Source organism: Equus quagga, chromosome 10 (assembly GCF_021613505.1).
Source record: "Equus quagga isolate Etosha38 chromosome 10, UCLA_HA_Equagga_1.0, whole genome shotgun sequence".
NCBI lineage: Eukaryota > Metazoa > Chordata > Mammalia > Perissodactyla > Equidae > Equus > Equus quagga.
Window position 1 is genome coordinate 105188024 of NC_060276.1, and position 21782 is coordinate 105209805.

Sequence of the window (21782 nt, forward strand, 5' to 3'; positions counted from 1 at the left end):
AGAATGTAATGAGGTCTATCACCGTGGGAGCTCATTAGATATGCCAGGCCACGTAACTTGTATTTCACAAACCAAAAACTTTAACTGGGCTTTTTTATTTCCTTTGTGTGTTCTCTTCTTCACTTCCACCAAGGGTTGTTGCCCAAGCATCTCTGGCCGCTGCTAATTATCTGTTTGCCTCAGGCAAGACAAGTGCTTACTGTCAGTCCAAGAGCAGCCTTGGGCAAAATAATTCACAACTATATTTACCAAAAATTATTCCATCAGTGCATCTCTGCAACAACGCTTCCCATCATCACAGTTGTCTTGGTGCTTGTAAGATTTTTCATTGCTTGGAGCTCTTTGGTCCCATCTATCCCTCTGGATTTTGAGCTTTTGACCTGTTAGACTCTCTGAGTCCCATGGGTCTGCATCTATTATTAGCTAGCCCAGAGAATCAATACTCCAATATTTTCTAAGATTATGGAATTAAAAATGTATTAGTCTGAATCAGGCGAACATCTCATCTGCCCCTCAACTTTTGGAAACTTACTGAATGACTACATGAATATGTTATTCTGATTTATTCCAAAAAGAAGTTTAGGCACCTGACACAATGAATACAGTACTACAACATAATATATTAAAAATAAGTGATGGAAATTTGAGATGGTAGACCAGAGAATGCGTATTTGCCTCACATCCCTATAGATTTCCTTCTAAAATAAGAGAATAAAATTTTTGAAAAGGAGTAAACCTATAAGAGTGAAGAAAATGAGAGAGGAGATTACGAACAAAGAAAAGAATTCAAAAAAGTGTCCTCATGAAGGTAACCCAATGGGAAAGAGTTAAAAGTGTACTTATAAAGGTTACCTAAAAGGTGATACAAATAATTAGAATAGTATTCAGATTCCTGAGCAAGACTACTTGCATACTAGATGATGATGGAGAAGTTCCTTCAAAATTGTAACCTGTGTTCCTACACTGAGAAAAAGCAGAAATAAAATGTGAGAAACAAATAAAAACATATAAGGATTCATAAATTTTATTACCCACACACTTTTTCTAATAAGCTATTTGAGGATGTATTCTGCCGAAAATTCTTTTAAAGGATAAACCAAGAAGGAGGAATATATGGGAACTGGAAAACCGTGACTCTAATGACATCTCAATGTGACAGCAGTTTGGCAGGCCTGGAGAACAAAAAAATCCAGTTTGAATGTAGTAGATAGAGACTCTAGGAGGAAAGTTTCCAGGAAGTGGGATAAGAGATGGAAGAAATTGATAGAATAGAATATATGATTGAGCACTTGGGGAAAAAAGGAGGCGATGATAAAGCTAAATCTTTCAAGAAATAAAGAAAAGCCATTTGAATCTCCAGGAAAAAACCCCCAAAAAACTATATAGAAAGTCATGATCTAACTGTGAAACAAACTAAATTGTACTATGATGTTCAGTGGTTAAAAATCATAAGAAGACAATACCTATTTGCACTTGATGTTAGAACCATTCCCCTTCATGCGGCTCAAGGATCATGGCATTGAGCTCAAGGTGAAGGAAATACAATCTCAATATAGAACTTGGCCCACACTGAAAGTATCTACATTGTCCTAAAAATGAAAATGTTATTTGTTGATTTTGAGGTTTTACAATCATCCTACTAAAGATACTGGAAATTTCGACATTAGTTGAAAGCAATTTAAATGTGAACAACTTGGTAATATAAAAGTAAGTGTGTAATTCAAATTAGCTAGGACACGAGTAGAGGGTGGTGGGACACATGGAAGAGTCAGTGTGCTCATATCCTCAAAATAAGGGGGAGAGATAGTCAAGAGATATTGATGGAAGTTAGTAGAATAAGGGGTCAAATATATTGTTTAACATTAGAAATGTATTTAATAAAAGAATTAAGCTCAATAATATGTATATCAAAAATTCGGAGGAGGAAAGAGGGCTAAATTACTAAACTAAATCTACATCTTTCATAGATAAGAAAATAGAAGTATATGTATATTATTTAGGTATATGGAGGTTACTTACCATATAAATTCTATGAGCAGAAACACTTAGAATAAGTTGTTTGGGGGAAATGGTATTGTGGTGGAGAGGTAAGGAGTGGGAAACTACTGTCATCATAGCCTTTCTGTTTCTTTGATTTTTTTTTTTTTGCCATGTGTGCTTATCATTTTGATTTTAAAAATAAATTCAGTGCTTCTAGCATTATAGCAGACCAAATGCTCTGAGGAATTGCAGAGTATTTAAATGTGGAATAGAACACACATTACTGGGCTTAAAGAAGGTAGGTGAGTACTGCAAGTAGACATGTGATCAAAAAAAAGATCTGAGGTATGAGACGGGAGTATGAAATGGAGGAAAACTGGGAAAGGGAGAGTTCCTGAGTATGGATGACTATAGTAGCACTTTCTGTATGGGTACTATAAGCTTTGGTCCAGAAGCAAGGTAGGGAAACTAAAGGTGGGACTTTGAACTAAGCTGAGACTTTAAACGTGGGTGAAAGTGGATCCAGCTTCGTGGTGGCCATTAGCCATTATCAACAACAGAAGCAAATCCTCCATGGGGAAAATGTACTTAATTTAGGCAGCAGTCTCCCACGTTAGTATCAAGTGATGACCTCACAATCAAATAGCATCAAAGAAAAGCAAAGAAAAACCCACAATGAGTAAAGGTCAGCGGAATCAACCACCGCATATTAAGATTTCCAAAACTACTGATACACAGATTGCAAGACACATAATATAGAACCATTATGTTTGAAATGGTTTTTTTTAAAAAAGAAAACATTTGCAAACAATAAGAGGCCATTAGAAAGAGAGTGGATATTTTTGTAAATAAAATTAGAATTTGTAGAAATAAAAAATTATAAGTAATAGAGTAAAAATGTGATAATGTATTAATAAAGTAGAATGCTATTCAGCTATGAAAATGCATGAACTACAGCTTCATCACCAATTTGCCTTTCTTGATTCTCTCTATTCATTCCTTCTGGGATTCTGACCAGGATATGAATTTTTCAGGAGTATGGAAAATGTGAATCCATATATACAGAAAACATAATAAATCCCAAGCACAATAAATAAAGTAGACTCATACCAAGGCACATTGTAGAGGACCTTCAGAATATCAGAGACAGAACTATATTAAAAAGTATCCACCCCCAAAATAGGAAAGATTTCCCACAAAAGAAAGACAATTAAATTGATAGCAGACTACTAAAAGCAAAATCAAAACCAGAAAGAGTACTTAGAGAAAATAAATATCAATCTAGAATTGTGTACTCAGAGACTATCTGTAAGATTAAATGAAGATATTTGAAGATCAACATAAACTATGATACCTTTGCCACCAATAACTTTTGCTAAGGAATTTCTGAAGGATGTTCTTCAGGAAGAAGTAATATCACAGAAAGACAGTCTGAAAAAATAAAAAGGTAATACATATATATAAACCCAAGAATAACTAATATAAAATAATAACAATAATAACATATTTACAATACTGAGAAAAAGCAGCATTTAATTTAATTTTGGAAGGGTATATTCCCAGTTAACATGTTCCAAGGTCTTTATATTGTTTTTTCAGGGTGAAGATATTGTTTAACTTAGTCATTGTTTAACTAAAGATGTGTGATAAAATTTCAAGTGAGAACATAAAAGAAGAAAAACATAATTAGCAAAACAGTGAAGACAAACAAGCTATGGGAAAAAAACCCTCAACCCAAAATTGAAAGAGAAGAAAACAAAGAAATTTTTATAAGCATGATAAATAGAAATTAAAAAGTAAGATAATAGAAATAAGCCCTAATATATATTAAATGAATATAAGTGGACTAAACTTACCAATTAAAAACAGATTATCAAATTAGCTAAAAACAGAAAAACAACAGTAAATACTGAGTAAAGGAAGAGAATCCTGGGGTCATTGTATTAGTATCTAACCCCGCAGAGTTTAAGACAAAAAACACTATTAGAGATAAAGAAGGTCACTACATAAAGCTGAAAATTTTTCAATTCATCAGGAAGATAACATAATTCTAAACTTGCATGAACATGACAAATACGTGAAAACTGATAAAGCAAAAAGTTGACACAAATATATTGGGAAATTGATACAATTCACCATTATATACTTAGTTGAAAACTTTAACACACCCTTTTAGATTATGTCAAGAATTTTTAAAAATCAAATATAAAGAAAGAAAAAGAAAACTGGAAACAACCCAAATATCCCTTTAATAGTAAAACAGAGAAAAATATATGATATCATCATAAAAAAAGAATACCATACAGCTATGACAGTTATGAAAATAAATGAGCTATAGCTACATCAACAGTATGTATAAATCTCACAAACATAATGATGAACAAAAGAAAACAAGCACAAAGGATATATATTGTATGATTCCGTTATATGAAATATAGAGACTATAGTACAAGAAGACAGTTTATATATTTAACAATCAGATATCTGTCACCCTGGGGTGAGCTTTCCTTTCTACACGGCAAGACTTATTTAAGCTCTTATACTTAAGACAAGGAGGTAGTGGAATGAGTTAGAACAAATTGACCAATGAATTAGAATAGAGAACCACGAAATGTAAATGCATTTATAGAACTTTGATTATAGGACAGATGTGGTCTTGCTTATCACTGGGGAATAAAAAGACTCTTTAGTAAATGGTACCGGGAACGATTGATTATCCATGTAGAAAATTTAAACCAATTAGATCCTTAAATCGCACAATTCACAAAAATTAATTCCAGAAGCTTTGAAGACTCAAATGTGAAATACAAAACTTTAAAAGTTTTAGAAGAAAACATAGGAGAATTTTTCTGACCTTTGCATAAGACGGGTTTTTTTTTAAGACATGAAAAGATCTCAGCATAAAATTAACTATGCATAAATTTAACTGCTTTATAGTTAAGTACCACTGTTCATCGAAACATACTAGAAGGGGAGGGAAAATGAAGCCACTAACTGGGCAAAGCTATTTGTAAAGCATATAACTAACAAAAGATTAGTGTCCAGAATATGGGAAAAATACAAGTGGATAAGAAAAATACAAACAATTCAATAGAAAGTTGGGATAAATACATAAAACAGGCATTTCGCACACACAGAAAGAGATATCTATAACCAATAAACATGAAAAATTCACAAATCTTTTACTGATATAAATGCAAATTCAGAGTGAAATAATATAGCGCTACACACCTACCAGAATGGCAAAATATTAAGAATCTTGACAGAGGATGTGTATCAGCAGGAGCACTATTATACTCAGCTGGCTGGATGGAAATTAGAACAACTTGGGAAAACAAATGTCCTCTATTTCTCAAAGCAGAACATTCACATACTCTATGACCAAACATTTTCGTATCTACAAATGTGATTTAGAGAAATTGTTGCATATTTTTATCTGTATAGGAATTCTCATAGGCATACTGTTTGTAATATCCCAAACTAGAAACATTCCAAATGCCTAGAGATTGGAGGATAGAGGAATATATATATTTATATATACATACACACACATACATGTTATATACAATCTCAAATATGTATACATTCATTTTTTCACATAATGGGATATCATCCAGTAGTGAAAAAGGAATGATCACAGCTACATACGGAAACATGGATTAATCTGAGAACATAGTGTTGGGTAAACAAAAACATCAAATCCCAATAGATATATACAGTATGACTGCAAAAAAACTTTAAAACAAGAAAAACTAAGAAATTTGTCATTGTTTGGGCATACGTAAATATGTAATAAAACTAGTACAAGAAAAACAAGGGAATGATAAAATTTAGGATAGTAGTTGTAGGGCGGTGGGATTGGGGAAAAGCACATAGGTAGATGCAGCATCTGGGTAATGATCTATTTCTTAAGTGTTAAATATATTATGCACTATGATTTGCATACGTTACATATATTCTCTTATTAACACTGCAATGAGAATATGCAAAAATAGAATTCCAAGAAAGAACAGCAAAAAACAAAGCAACAAAACAATAGAGTTGGAATATAAAATAGAGGAAGTTAGAATCCCAAATACAAGAAGTCCCATACAGTTGTTAGGAGGCCCTAAATTTGGGTGTAAGCTTCTTGGCAATTGAGGCAAAGAGGGAATATTTGTTTACATGGATCACGAGTTTCATTAAACCAAATTATTCTTGGTATTGTACATCTATTCTTGACATTAGAACTAAAGATTTACTTCACTCCAAAAACTAAACTATATAAAACTATAAAAACAAATATTTCCCTAGGACTCCGACTTCCAGCACATAGTTCACCGATTTCTCTGCATAGCCACACAGTCAGGCTTTAGGCAGTCTCAGACTAAAGAGCCTCAGAAAGAAGAATGCACCAGAGCTTTTGGGGAAGCAGATCCTGCTTTTCTTGCCTGTGCTCCTAGTTTCCTCCATTCCTCCCAGTTGACAGTCTGGAAATCCACGTGCTCCTCTAAGATAGCTTAGCTAGTTACATGGTAATAGAATTGGTAGGCAACTACTCTGGATTTGTTGACTGTCCCAGATAACAAGAGGAAGATGGTGATGTGGTTTTGTTTTATCCTTCTGTGTTTAGAAAGTGTCACCAAAGAAAAAATGTGACTTAGTATAATCAGAATTTTTTTTATGCACTTGGCCATTGGAACAATTGTTTCAAAAGGAACTCTTTATGGATAGTTTTGAATATCATATTATATAATATATAATGTGTGTACTTAATAATAATCAGTTACTGACCTGTACTTTCGTGAGGAATAAAGTATGAGATTTAAGAAAACTTCCATGTCAACCATCCCCAACACACACACGCACGCGCGCGCACATACACATATACTATATATAGTAAAGTGAAAACTCCTCTGCATGGCACACATACCCTCTATATTCTGGCTCTGACTTACTTCTCTAACATCTCCTCGTACAATCCCCCCCTACATGTTCTCTAAAATCCCCTATACCAGAATTACTCTCCCAGTAAAATTTCACTCCTCTATTACTGGTGCAGTCTCTCCACCCCCAACCATGTAATGCCCTATTATCCCCATCTCGTAAACTCCTTGTCTTCTTCAAAATTCAGCTCCAATGTTGGCTTCCTCAACATCTCCACACCTGGAGAAATGATTGTTCTGTTATGGTCCCATAGCATCTTACACGTATCTAAATTTTTTCCATGTCTCTCCCTCTATGTCTAAGGCTGATTCCCTACTTCAGTCAGACTCAATGAGACGATGGCCAGACATTTGTGTGTCTACATGAGTCCCCTCTAACAATGAATTGCTGTTTATTAATACTAATCACTTACATCTGTTTATTGCTCTATGTTTTTTTTTCAAGGTGCTTTGATTTCCATTGTCTGTTTGATCTTCACAATATTTTTGGAAGGAGGTATTATTTCTATTTTGCCAATGAAGAACCAGGCACATAGAGATGAGTTGCCTAAGAATGCACATAGTAATTTCACAATATCTAACAAAATTATTTATGCACTTACCCTTAGGCAGTAACTTCACTCCTAGAAATGTATCCTGAGGCAGAAGTGGCAAAAACACCAAATGATCCATGTAAAGAGCTATTAATTACAATGCTATTTATAATAACAGAAGATATGAATTAACTCAATGTTTGTCAAGAGGGAACTGAATGAAGAAATTATTGGGCATCCACTCAAAGGAGTACTATGCAGCTGTGAAGAGGAAAGAGGAAGATCTCCACATTCTGTGGAGTGGTCTCTCTAGGACACAATGCTAAATGCAAGAGGTAGAACAGTCTATATGATAAATTTCATTCATATTTGTGTGTTATTTTTATTTTTAGAAAGAAATAGTGGAAAAAATAAACCAACTAATAAAAATGCTTACCTATAAGAGAGAAGGAAGGGTACAGATTGGAAGGGGAAAAAAAAGACTCTGTTTCTCTGAAACTAACTTGTTCTGTAGTTTTGACTTTGGAAATATGTAAATGGTTTATATTTTAAAACAAAATTAAGCAAAAAATAAATTCTTACAAATTTAAAACATACTGAAAACATATTTTACATATCAAGTCACAGCATGAATGCATAAGGAGGAATTATTTTAAATGACTTTAAAACACAGTATTTTGACACTACATCCCTAGGAGCATATATTCAAAGGCAAAAAAAAAAAAAAAAAAAAAAAAACCACCAGAAATAAATCTTAAACTTCACTCAAAAATTTTGTTGTTGGAAATAATATGGGTATTATTATTTTGAATCTATATTGAGAGAGAGCAAAAACTGTATAAATGTCATTAGGAACCAAGATTTTGATCATAAGACTAAAGAGAGAAAACTATATAATCGAAGGAATTAAATACAATCCCTCTACTCTTATATGTGAATATGAAACATCACTGTGAACTAAGGATTTAGTTTTCTTGTTCTAGAAATTACAAATTCCCTACCTTAATTCTCTGAAGAGAAGCATAAAAGTGATGACTACCCCTAGCAGCTAGATTGTCATCTTTAAATACCAGGTCCTGTTAAACAAACCAGAGCTCCCTGGAGAAAAATAGGGTGATTTCAAGTCTGAGGCAGGAAATGTTCAAGATGAACTTGGGGCATCTAATGCCAGAATTCTAAGAAGCAATGTCTATTGGGGTCCTGTTAAAGGAACACAGAAGCCAACATCAGGGCAATCTTGCTGTCAAAGTTGGAATAATTTGAGCATCATAGGACCAATGAATGCAATGGACACACGAACATAAGAGAATTAATACTAAAATTAATCCGGCTCCTTTAGAGTTTACTAAAACAATCAACTTGTTATTCTGAAAATTGCTAAACAAGTGAAAGAATGCAACATTTAACCTCCCTTTAATGTTTGAACAGTCTTTTAGAGTAGCTGAATAGCCCGTAAGGGAACATTCTTTTTAGGAAAACTCCAACTAATAAATTCATAAGGAATGATAGTTTTAGAAAGTCATGATTGTGCAATCCCTAATAGAATGCTAGATCCAGGCAGCAATCTTCTAAGGCTGCTAAAATTGTTAAGTGAAAGATAGATGAGTGGAAGAACTACTACAAAATAAGACAGACTGAAGAGACATCAAAACCAAATACAATGTGTGGCCCATGTTGAGATCCTCATCTGAACAAATCAACTGTAAAAAGACAGTCTGGAGAAAATTATGGGAATTTGAGTGTCAATCTGGTATTAGATGACATTTAGAAGTTTTTGTTAATTTTAGTTGGGTTATAATCATATTGAGGGTATGTTAAAAAAGCATTGTTACTAAAATAGATGAATTTTCCTGTATGTAAATTATATATTAATAATTTTTAAAACCTAATTTAAAAAAAGATTGTTAGAGAGGCATACATCTGATATGTTTGACTTGCTTCACAGTATTCAAGCAGAAGGGGAAATAGGGTGTATAGATGAGACCAGATTGGCAAATTGTTTCTAAATATTGAAGCTGGGTCATGAGTACATGGGAGTTGATATGTTTAGTATACTTTTGTGTATGTTTTAAAATTGTCATGATAAAAAATAGTAGAAAAATAAGTAAAAGAAGGCACATTCTATTATTAGAATGCCAACCCAGCACTTCTGAGCCTAACGTTCCTCATAATAACTATCTTTAAGAACTCCAACTAATAGCAGGCAGGCTTATTAAATGTGTAAGAGAATATCCTTCCTTCTAGGACCTTACAAATGGCTTGGGGAGATGAGAATCATCCTCAAACAGCTCTAATGCGAGGCACCATACCAAGAACCCAGAGATTTAGGTCTGCTTCAGGGGTAAGTCCTTTGGTTATCAGCATATGCCTAGGGACCCTGGGACTACGGGCCATGAATGATGGTAGATGGGAAGGGCATTTTCCTTCCTGCTGAGATGCCAGGCAGTTTGGGTGAGTAGAAAAATAGGCTCATGCATTAGTATCTAAAAAGAATCTACCAAATAGTTACCCTAAGTCTACATTAGGCCCAATGCCATCTGCACATCTCTTGACTGCAAATTTGAGAGGAGAAGCATTTGCTTTGCCTTTCTGTTCTGAGAGCTGAACTGCTTCTGTTAGCCCCCACTCCTCCACAGGAACAGACAACAGAATTTTTACAACACTAGGGATATCTTGTTTTATCAACAACCTGAGAGGCTGAGTATAGATAAGGGTGACAATATTCCAGTGTATGTCTTGGAACTGTTGTTTGGGGTTAGAGTACTGGTGAAACTGGTGGTGGTGAGGTGTTTGTGTGTTTCTACTATTCCGAAAAAAAAATTAAATAAACAAGATGTTTAACCATCTCTTGGAGAGAATAGGAGCAGTACTGGTGCTGATGGTGAGAGTACCAGCAGTGGCATTGGAAAGGGGAAAGGCAAAAAACTTTGAGGAGCTTCAGAATTAGCTTGATATAGGCAGAGCAGGCAAGAGAAGTCTAGGCTACTGCAATTGGTCGTATAGAAACCTGTCGTAAAGCAACCAAACTAGACAGTTGATCTACAGAACCGGAAGCAGAGATATGAAAATAAATTAGCGCAGCAAGAAAAAAAAAAATGGTAACCAAACCCTGACTAGGGACTGGGGATAGATGGGCATAGAGACACTCAAAATGAGTCACTCTTCTTAGTAGTATATACAAACTGGTGCGAAGAGAGCAGAAGAGTTTAATTCCCTGCTCATGAAGAACTTTAAGATTGGACTATGGGAGCTAAGCTCTGAGAAGAAGCTATCTTCCTGGAGTAGGGATGCATTTAGATATTAAATTTACAAAAGGAAAGGAGAAACACTTTTTCCACTGTGATATTTCCAAGATTTCCTTTTATTGCAATGATATGTTTTATATTTTAAGTATAAAAATGGCTTATGAACTATAGCTTGGGCATGAGATAAGTTTACAGCAACAAGAAGTCACTTCTTTGGGGGAAAGAACAGAAATGATTCATGGATCACAAAAAATTAGAATTGAATCTTGAAGCACAGCATGATGGTGTGATAGCTGGAACCAAGAGACAGGATACATTCCATGAAATAGAGAGTGTCTAAAGAGAAAGCTGTAGTTAGAGGCTGTATTTTGATGAATGTCCTTTGAGGACAAGAAGGTGAGCAGGGAAAGAAGAGTGTATTCCAGTAGGCATCATATAGCATCATGGAAGCCAAAAATTAGAGATATCCATGGCTGGTTGGTAAATGATGCTTCGTGCCACAAAAAGGTCAAGACCAGTGGGGAGGGAGGACTTCTCAATGACTGGCCAGCCTTTGACCTTGGAGGTGCGTGCACATGGTTCTGTTATTTGGTCTATTATTGTTATTGTTCTGGAATCTCAGGCAGTGTTGTATAATTGTCACTGGAAGCCCAAAGCTAGACTACTTGCAAGTGGAAAGGGATAAGATGGTGAGTTGGGTTTCCTTCTAGGTCTAGGAATAGAACCTTGAGCCTTAAGTGTGAGGCACCCTCAGAGAGCATGAGGAACCATTGGAGGAAAGGGGCTTTTGCCACAAGAATTAAACAAATAATGTGTATGCATTCTCTTTTGCATCTCCAAAGCAGTCAGAATGGCACTTCAGTTTTAATCCACCAAAATAAGCTTTTAAAAACTACTAGAAATGTTGTGCCATGTATATACCACCAAGGTTTCCTTGTTAAAGAAAATGTTCTCCCTCTGAAGTTATCTTTCTTCTTGCAGAGCCTGCCTACAATGCAAAGACTGCACAGAGCCAGGCTCTATGTAAGGCTCTAAAGAAACACATTGTTAACAACAGAACGCCTCTGTGTGACAGAGTGAGGGAGGGATGCAGACTAAAAGGGTAGCTGGAGAATGTGCCAGATCTCTGGAGTTTTTCCATGATGCAATCATCTCCAGGCTGTAATCACCCTCACTGACCCCTGCATCCCACTGTGTTTCTCCTCACTCACGCCACTTTTCGTCAGCACCTTCCTATTTAGCAGAGATCCCCATTTCTGATACTTTGCGGGGGCTAATTATCTTCCATTTATCTGTGAAGCCCTGCATTTGCCATCTATTAGTCCAGAAACATAAATGATGTAAATCCTTTTATATCTGGCTGCACCACCTAATTATTCCTCATTTGTTTTTATTCTCTCTCAATTTAGCATCGTCTGCAAAGTTGGAAATCATGTTTTCATATCATAATTAGGGTTCTAAGAACCTCAGAGAAAGTGCCTGGTGAATACGCATGCCTTTGCTTTTCATTTTAATGGTGAATTTAAAAGTGAGGAAATAAATTAGAGCTGAAGGAAATAATAGACTGAAGTGAAAGTTTCTGGAATATAGATGAGGAAACTTGATAGAGCAACATGAGGAGAGAAACTTCCAGCATTAGAATGCAAAAGCCAGCACCCAATGTAAAGCCATCAAGTAGAGGAGCAGTATTGCCTCTTTTCTTTGCTGATGATAATCACCTTTAGGTGTTCTACTCTGTGCTTTGGGGTATGCCTAAGGATGCACAATTTTGCTAACTGGATAAACACCTTTCCTGAAGTATGCAAAAGATTTACTATTTTATAGGACAGCAATCTCGACATAATTTAATGATGGTGTGTAATTCGAACAGATATGGCCACTAGTGAGAGAGAACAGAAAGAATCCATAGATCTAAAGGGCTGGGGGAGGGAGGAATGGGAACACAGCAAACTGGTGAAGTTCTTGAAATTCTTACTGTCATTTTTGCAAACTGTCATGTCCTTGGAGCAGCCTCTCCCATGAGTCACTTAGCTTTTCATCTTCAGAATCTTCTTCAAGGTTTATTTCCGGGATTTTCTGAAGTAGCTTCACCTAGCTCTAGGTTATCTAGAAATTTTTTCCCTATGTTTCCTTCTTTATCCTTCCTCCTTTAATAATTTCATCTGCATCCTTGTATTGCAAGATTTGAATTTGTACCTTTAAGCATTTTTGTATGTATTATTTATGCAAAGACGGGTATGTGTATTTGTACTACCTACTACATTAGTTAAAAGTCTCAAGGGGAGAGATGATGTATCAGTCATGACAAACTAGGTTATGGTCTAGTAACAAACAACCCCTAAACAGTGGCAGCTTAAAAGAACAGTGTTTATTTATCACTCAGATTTCATGTCTATTGCAGGTCAGCAGGGGGACTCTGCCCATCTTTTCTCACTGATCCAAATTGATGGAGGCTTCCAGATACTTGCTTCTGTAATTGCAGAGGGAGGGGGAAAAGATACTGGAGAACTATTTTCTGGCTTTTAAAGTTTCTGTCCGTAAGAGATACATGTCACTTCCGCTAACAATTTACTGGCCAAGGAAACTCATAGACAGCCATGCCTGAGTTCAACAGGGTGGGAATGTTTAATTGTCCTATATTTAGGGTTCTGAATATTTATGAATAATAATACAGTGTATTCCAGATGGTACTTTTTGTCATCATTATCTGTTTCCATAGAGCTACTCAGAGTAGTTCTATGCACACAATGACCACCAGGGTGCTGAAAAATACAGCTAATAGGCCAAAAGAATAATTTGGATATTTTTTCTTTATCACATTATTAACTGCTTGACCCAGAAGTCTGCCTGCCAATTGTTTCTGCCACTAACATCACTCTGAGATTGTCCTGAACCATGTTACTGTTCTGTGCAACTGGTAATAGACACAAAGAAGCAAAGTGAAAAGTCTACGTGTCATTTGATCAAAAGTGATGATGATTCAATGAAGTTTGAAATTATTCTTCTCCTCTTTTAAAGAACCAAGCAAAATCATTTTAATAAATTCAGATCTTTGTATTGGTTGACCTTTGAACATTAATGTGGTGATTTGCTCAATTCTGTTTTAAAACCATAAAATGTTTCGATTTTCTTGCTTGTAACTCTATATCCCTAAATCATTTGTGCCTTGCTCTAGAAGGCCTAAAAGTTGAATTCAACGGTCTAGTCAACATCCTACAAGAGCTGCTGCTATCAGGAATTAGTTTCAAAAAGGGAGAGCTTGTTAGGGGAGGGAAAAGGAATAATACTAAGAATTTACTAGAATATGTTAGGAAGGCACAGACCAGGCAGAGTACTGAAGACAGTTTGAGGGAGTAACATGAGCAGGCAAGATCTGTTCTCTTTGGTGTTAATTGGAAATGGCTTTAATCACAAGTGGAAAGGATGCAAGATAGGGAGATTAGAAAGAAAAGAATAGACAATCCTACAATTTTATTTTGGTTTGCTTTAGGATTACTTTCCATTCTTTGACAGTGTTGCATTACTTAATTCTCTGAACATGATGAACCCAATCTCATAATCAAATGCACTTTTGCTTAAAGTATTTAAAAGCTCTGACATGGAAAACATGGGAATCTTATTTTGGAGGTGTTGAAACCATTCAAAATACTAAGCCCTCAAGCGAAAATGTTGGAAAAGGTCTCTTGTTTAGCCCTTTGTTCCCCACAAAGTTTCCATCCCCAGGCTTGTCCCAGCCCCATCACCTCAGGGTCCCTGGAGAGGGCTTGAAAACACAGATTGCTTCTAAGAGTCCAGCTTCTGCCTTCATAACCAAGGGCACCTGCAAGGCTTGCATCAGCCAGTGCAAGTTCTGGGTACAACAGGGACCCATGTGTCAGAACTGACATCTCCTGTGGTTTCTGCAGCCTTGGCTTTCGGCTGCCCATGATCACAAACAACAGTACTGGCCATCAGAGGTTAGCACTGCTGAGCTGGCTGCTGCTTCCTGTCTTTTGGAGAGAAGGCATGAAAAACACAGCTTGGTTTAAAAAGTCCTTGCCATTGGGTAAAAGACAGATGGATGCTTTCTGGAGAGATGCCAGAGCTTTCATGCTGGAAACCAAGAACATACACACACATACACACACACACTTATTTTACTATTCCCAAACCCCTACATCTGCCCCTAATCATGTTTTAGGCTTTTAGGTATTTTACTTACCAAGACATATGTGAGATTATTCAAGAATTGACAATAAGACCTAAACTTTTCAAAATAGTTTTATTTACAAAGAACTAAGTAGTGATGTTCTATAAGGGTAATCTAATTTCCAAAAATAGTCAAATACTTGACCATATATATAGAATCTCAGAACTTTAAAGTTGAAAGCAAGCTGAGCAGCCATGTGGTCTGATCCACCCATTTTACAGATAGAAAAATGCAAGTCCAAGAGGTGAAACGGCTTACCAAGGTTCACACTAATTGGGAGTAGTAGACTTAGAGGAATTCAGAACTCCTGAGTTCTTGTCCTTGTTTTTTCCAACGCAACACTAAATATACCTATAAATATCTATTTACTTTGGAAACATCCTGGGATTCTCTGAGAAGCAATCCTTATCTTAGGCTAATATTAAAAATTTTAGAAACAGAAGAGTTAATAAAGACCATTAAGCCAACATCAGTGTGTATTCTGGAAGTTCTCAACAGCATCAAGAGGTGAATAAGAAGCATGTTGATTATAGGTAACGAAGAAGTAAAACTCTCGTTGTTTGCAGATGACATGATCTTATACATAGAAAACCCCAAAGAATCCACAGAAAAACTATTAGAAATAATCAACAACTACAGCAAAGTAGCAGGGTATAAAATTAACGTGCATAAATCAGTAGCATTTCTATACACTAACAATAAACTAACAGAAAAAGAACTCAAGAACTCTATCCCATTCACAATCGCAACGAAAAGAATAAAATACCTTGGGATAAACTTAACCAAGGAAGTGAAGGATCTATACAATGAAAACTACAAGACTTTCTTGAAAGAAATAGGCGATGACATAAAGAGATGGAAAAACATTCCTTGCACATGGATTGGAAGAATAAACATAGTTAAAATGTCCATACTACCTAAAGCAATATACAGATTCAATGCTATCCCAATCAGAATCCCAAGAACATTCTTCACAGAAATTGAACAAACAATCCTAAAATTCATATGGGGGAACAAAAGACCGCGAATTGCTAAAGCAATCCTGAGCAAGAAAAACAAAGCCGGCGGAATCACAATCCCCGATTTCAAAACATACTACAAAGCTACAGTGATCAAAACAGCATGGTACTGGTACAAAAACAGGTCCACAGATCAATGGAACAGAATTGAAAGCCCAGAGATAAAACCACACATCTATGGACAGCTAATCTTCGACAAAGGAGCAGAGGGCCTACAATGGAGAAAAGAAAGTCTCTTCAACAAATGGTGCTGGGAAAACTGGACAGCCACATGCAAAAGATTGAAAATTGACCATTCTTTTTCACCACACACCAAAATAAACTCAAAATGGATCAAAGACCTAAAGATTAGGCCTGAGACAATAAGTCTTTTGGAAGAGAATATAGGCAGTACACTCTTTGACATCAGTTTCAAAAGAATCTTTTCGGACACTGTAACTCCTCAGTTGAGGGAAACAATAGAAAGAATAAACAAATGGGACTTCATCAGACTAAAGAGCTTCTTCAAGGCAAGGGAAAACAGGATTGAAACAAAAAAACAGCTCACTAATTGGGAAAAAATATTTACAAGCCACTTATCCGACAAAGGGTTAATCTCCATAATATACAAAGAACTCACACTGCTTAACAACAAAAAAACAAACAACCCGATCAAAAAATGGGCAGAGGACATGAACAGACATTTCTCAAAAGAAGATATGAATATGGCCAATAGACACATGAAAAGATGTTCATCATCGCTAATCAGGGAAATGCAAATCAAAACTACACTAAGATATCACCTTACCCCCGTTAGATTGGCAAAAACATCCAAAACCAAGAACGACAAATGTTGGAGAGGTTGTGGAGAAAGAGGAACCCTCATACACTGTTGGTGGGAATACAAACTGGTACAGCCACTATGGAAAACAGTATGGAGATTTCTCAAAAAGTTAAAAATAGAAATACCCTATGACCCAGCCATCCCATTACTGGGTATCTATCCTAAGAACCTGATATCAGATATCTCAAGAGTCCGTTGCACCCCTATGTTCATCGCAGCATTATTTACAATAGCCAAGACGTGGAACCAGCCTACATGCCCAGAAACTGATGATTGGATAAAGAAGATGTGGTATATATACACAATGGAGTACTACTCAGCCATAAAAAAAGACGAAATTGGCCCATTCACAACAACGTGGATGGACCTCGAGGGCATTATGTTAAGCGAAATAAGTCAGTCAGAGAAAGATGAACTCTATATGACTCCACTCATAGGTGGAAATTAGTATATTGAGAAGGAGATCTGATCGGTGGTTAGCAGGGAAATGGGGGGGTGGGGGGAGGGTACGGAGGGGGAAGTGGTGTACCCACAACATGGCTAACAAAAATGTTGATCTGTCATAAAAAAATAATGCCACAGATATTTTTTACAGCTTTATTAAAATATGTTTCGTATACCACTCATTTGAAATGTACAATGAAGTGGGTTTTAGTATATTCACAGAGTTGTGCATTCATTACAATTTAATTTTAGAACATTTTTATCACCCCAAAAAGAAACACCATACCCATTAGGAGTCATTCCACATTCCCCACGCGTTTAGCTCCTGGCAATCACTAATCTGCTTTCTATCTCTATGCATTTGTCTATTCTGCCACAGATAATTGAATAATGTGTGTATGTGTGTGTGTGTGCAAAGACACTTCCCTCTAGGCTTTGAACTGGGTCTGCTGTAGAAGAACAAAAAGAGATGTTGTCGACACCAATGTCATCCTGGAACAGGCACCTCCAGTGCCGACGGGGGAAGCCTGAAGCCCCAAGGACAGTTAAGCTGAGGGGCTAATTGTATGCAGAACCAAAGTTGGAGCTATAAGAGCTGGCTGGGAGACAGGATAGACTGAACTAAGGAGATTTATGAAGAAACATAAATGTTTCCCAATATCTACTATGCCACCTGTAGGGGCAGGGGACATAAAAGACTGTCAAATAAGCAAAAAGGATAAAGGCTGTGTGCACTGAGATCTAGAAAAACACCATCAGACAAAGAAATATCATTAAGCGATTTTTTATATCCTCCTTCGCTTATAACATACCTTCCCAGAAATATACTTTTTTAATTTAATTATTTTATTGAAATCATATTGGCTTATAACATTGTGTAATTTCAGGTATACATTACTATATATCAGTTTCCGTATAGACTGCATTGTGCTCACCATCAATAGTCTAGATTTTATCTATTACCATACTTATGTGCCCCTTTATCCCTTTCACCCTCCCACCCTTTCACCCACCCAGCCCATTTCCCTCTGGTAACCTCTAATCTATTCTCCTTATCCATGCGTTTGTTTATCTTCCACATATGAGTGAAATCATATGGTGTTTGTCTCTCTCTGTCTGGCTTATTTCACTCAGCATAATAACCTCAAGGTCCATTCATGTTGTTGCAAATGGGACAATTTTGTCTTTTTTATGGCTGAGTAGTATTCCATTGTGCATATATATATATATATATATATATATATATATATACACACACACACACACCACATCTTCTTTATCCATTCATCTGTTGATGGGTGAGGGTTGCTTCCATGTCTTGGCTATTGTGAATAATGCTGAGATGAAAACAGGGGTGCATAAATCTCTTTGAATTGTTGATTTCATGTTCTTTGGATAAATACCCAGTAGCGGGATAGCTGGATCATATGGTATTTCTATTTTTAACTTTTTCAGAAATCTCCATACTGTTTTCCATAGTGACTTCACCAATTTACATTCGTTCCCACCAGCAGTGTATGAGGGTTCCCTTTTCTCCAAATCTTCTCCAACATTTGTTATTTTTTGTCTTGTTAATTATAGCCATTCTGAAAGATATGAGGTGATATCTCATTGTAGTTTTGATTTGCATTTCCCTAATAATTAGTGATGTTGAACATCTTTTCATGTGTCGGCCATTTGTATGTATTCTTTGGAAAAGTGTCTGTTCATATCCTCTACCCATTTTTTGTTCGGGTTATTTGCTTTTTTGTTGAATTGTATGAGTTCTTTATATATTTTGGAAATTAACCGTTTGTCAGATATATGGTTTGCAAATATTTTCTCCCAGTTAGTGGGTTGTCTTTTTGTTTTGTTGATGGTTTCCTTTGCCTTGCAGGAGCTTTTTAGTCTGATGTAATCCCATTTGTTTATTTTTTCTTTTGTTTCCCTTGCCTGAGTAGACATGGTAGTTGAAAAGATACTGCTAAGACTGATGTCAAAAAGTATACTGCCTATATTTTCTTCTAGGAGTTTTATGGTTTCTGATCTTGCATTCAAGTCTTTAAACCATTTTGAGTTAATTGTTGTGTATAGTGTAAGATACTGGTGTAGTATATTTTTAAATCAGGAGGTGTGATACCTTCAGCTTCATTCTTTGTTCTTGAGTTTCTTTGGCAATTCAAGGTCTTTTGTTGTTCCATATAAATTTTAGGATTCTTTGTTCTATTTCTGTGAAAAAATGTTGTTGGAACTTTGATAAGCATTGCATGGAATCTGTAGATTGCTTTAGGAAGTATGGACAGTTTAACTACGTTTATTCTTCCAATCCATGAGCATGGAATATCTTTCCATTTCTTTATGTCTTCTTTGACTTCTTTCAATACTATTTTTCATTTTCAATATATAGGTCTTTTACCTCCTTGGTTAAATTTATTCTTAGATATTAGATTATTTTTGTTGTGATTGTAAATTGGATTGTATTCTTGACTTCTCTTTCTGCTAATTCATTATTAGTGTATAGAAATGTGACTGATTTTTGTCTGTTGATTTTGTACCCTGCAACTTTACTGTAGTTGTTGATTATTTATAATAGTTTTCTGGTGGATTGTTTAGGATTTTCTTTATATAGAATCATGCCATCTGCAAACAGTGAGAGTTTCACTTTTTCCTTTCCAATTTGTGTACATTTTATTTCTTTTTCTTGCCTAATTGCTCTGGCCAAGACCTCCAGTACCATGTTCAATAAGAGTGGTGAGAGTGGGCACCCTTGTCTTGTTCCTGTTCTCAGAGGGATGGCATTCAGTTTTTCACTGTTAAGCATTATATTGGCTGTGAGTTTGTCATATATAGCCTTTCTTATGTTGAGGTACTTTCCTTCTATACCCATTTTATTGAGAGTTCTTATCATAAATGGATGTTGGATCCTGTCAAATGCTTTCTCTGCATCTATTGAGATGATCATGTGATTTTTATTCCTCATTTTGTTAATGTGGCATATCACATTGATTGATTTGTGAAGTTGAACCATCCCTGCATCCCTGGAATAAATCCCACTTGATCATCGTGTATGATTCTTTTAATGTAGCGCTGTATTCGACTTGCTAATATTTTGTTGAGGATATTTTATCTATGTTCATAAGAGATATTGGTGTATAATTTTCTGTCTTTGTGTTGTCCTTCTCTGGTTTTGGTATCAGGGTAATGTTGGCCTCATAGTATGAGTTAGGGAGTATCCCATATTCTTCAATTTTTTGGAATAGTTCCATAAATATTTTATTTAAAAATAATATTTATCATCACAAAAGTAGTATGTGTGTACCATAGAAAATTAGAGATTACAGATAAGCAAAAATAAGAAAACAAAGGTATTTTATTTCTATAACCTAGATTATCAATATTAGCCTTTTATTGCATATCCTTCCAGAATATGTTCTACCTATATCTACTTATATCCATAGCTGCTCTTTACCAAAATTTGATCACACTGGACTTGTTTGATATCTTGCTTTTTTCTTTTAATGATCTCTGCCTTATATTAACCTGTCAATAAGTTGCTCTCCAATTGTCAAATTGAACCTTGAGACCCACACCCCCATGGAAGGAATGTACCCAGCTGAGCACTGTTGAAAAAAAATAGGATTCAGGCATCAAGCTTGGGAGAGAATTGTTGAAACACTTTAAAAATTTTGTCACGTTTACCACAATAAAATGATTAGCATATTAAGGATAATATACACCTAATCCCATCCTTTGGAGACTATGGCTCTGGCTGGATCTCTCACTTGACATCCGGCCGAGAACAGTGGGGCTCAGTGACGCAATAACTAAGGCAGTTCTGATTGCAAATTCATTATCCCTAAACTGATGTTCTTTCTAAATAAAAAGGTTAGGCCTTTACTGTGTTGTTTCTTAGTGAGATGAAGGAGTCCTCAGTTTCTCTCACTATGTTTCTTTGGAGAAACAAAGAGGTGGACATTAACAGAAAAACTTCAGTTATTCTCTAACAATATGCTGATAGAGGTTACTTACCTTTGAAACAAATTCTAATAAATAATTCCAATTTAAAAATAGCAGAATGATCATTTAGCCTACAAAAGCATTCACCATTTGATTCCAAAAAGTAGTTTGCTTCATATTTTAAGTGGTTAGAATACCAAAAACTTGTCATTTTTCTCATAAATGCACCTGTAAAATAAACTGAGGCATGCTATAGAAGCTGTAGATTTTATAGAAAAAAAATAGGTCATTTTGGGAAACATTTTGAGGAACATAGTAAGATTATATTAGGAGGTGGTATTGACATATGGTTCAGGATATAAATAGAGTTAAAACACTTGTATTCTCTCTTATTAGCTGTGGAAACTTGGTAAAGGATATCGTTTCTCTGAGCCTCATTTTCCTCATCTGTAAAAGGGATATACAGATGTATGCCTCTCAGCCTTGTGTAAGGAGTAAAGGAGAAACTTCAGAAAAGAATATGACTAGAGACTTGACATTGATAAATAATAATAGTAGCTAACACTTCCATAGTGCTTAATTTGTGCCAGACACTCTTCTAAACACTTGACATACATTGACTCATTTAATGCTCACAACAACCCTACAAGGCAGGTGTTATTATCACTGTCCCCATTTTACAGATAAG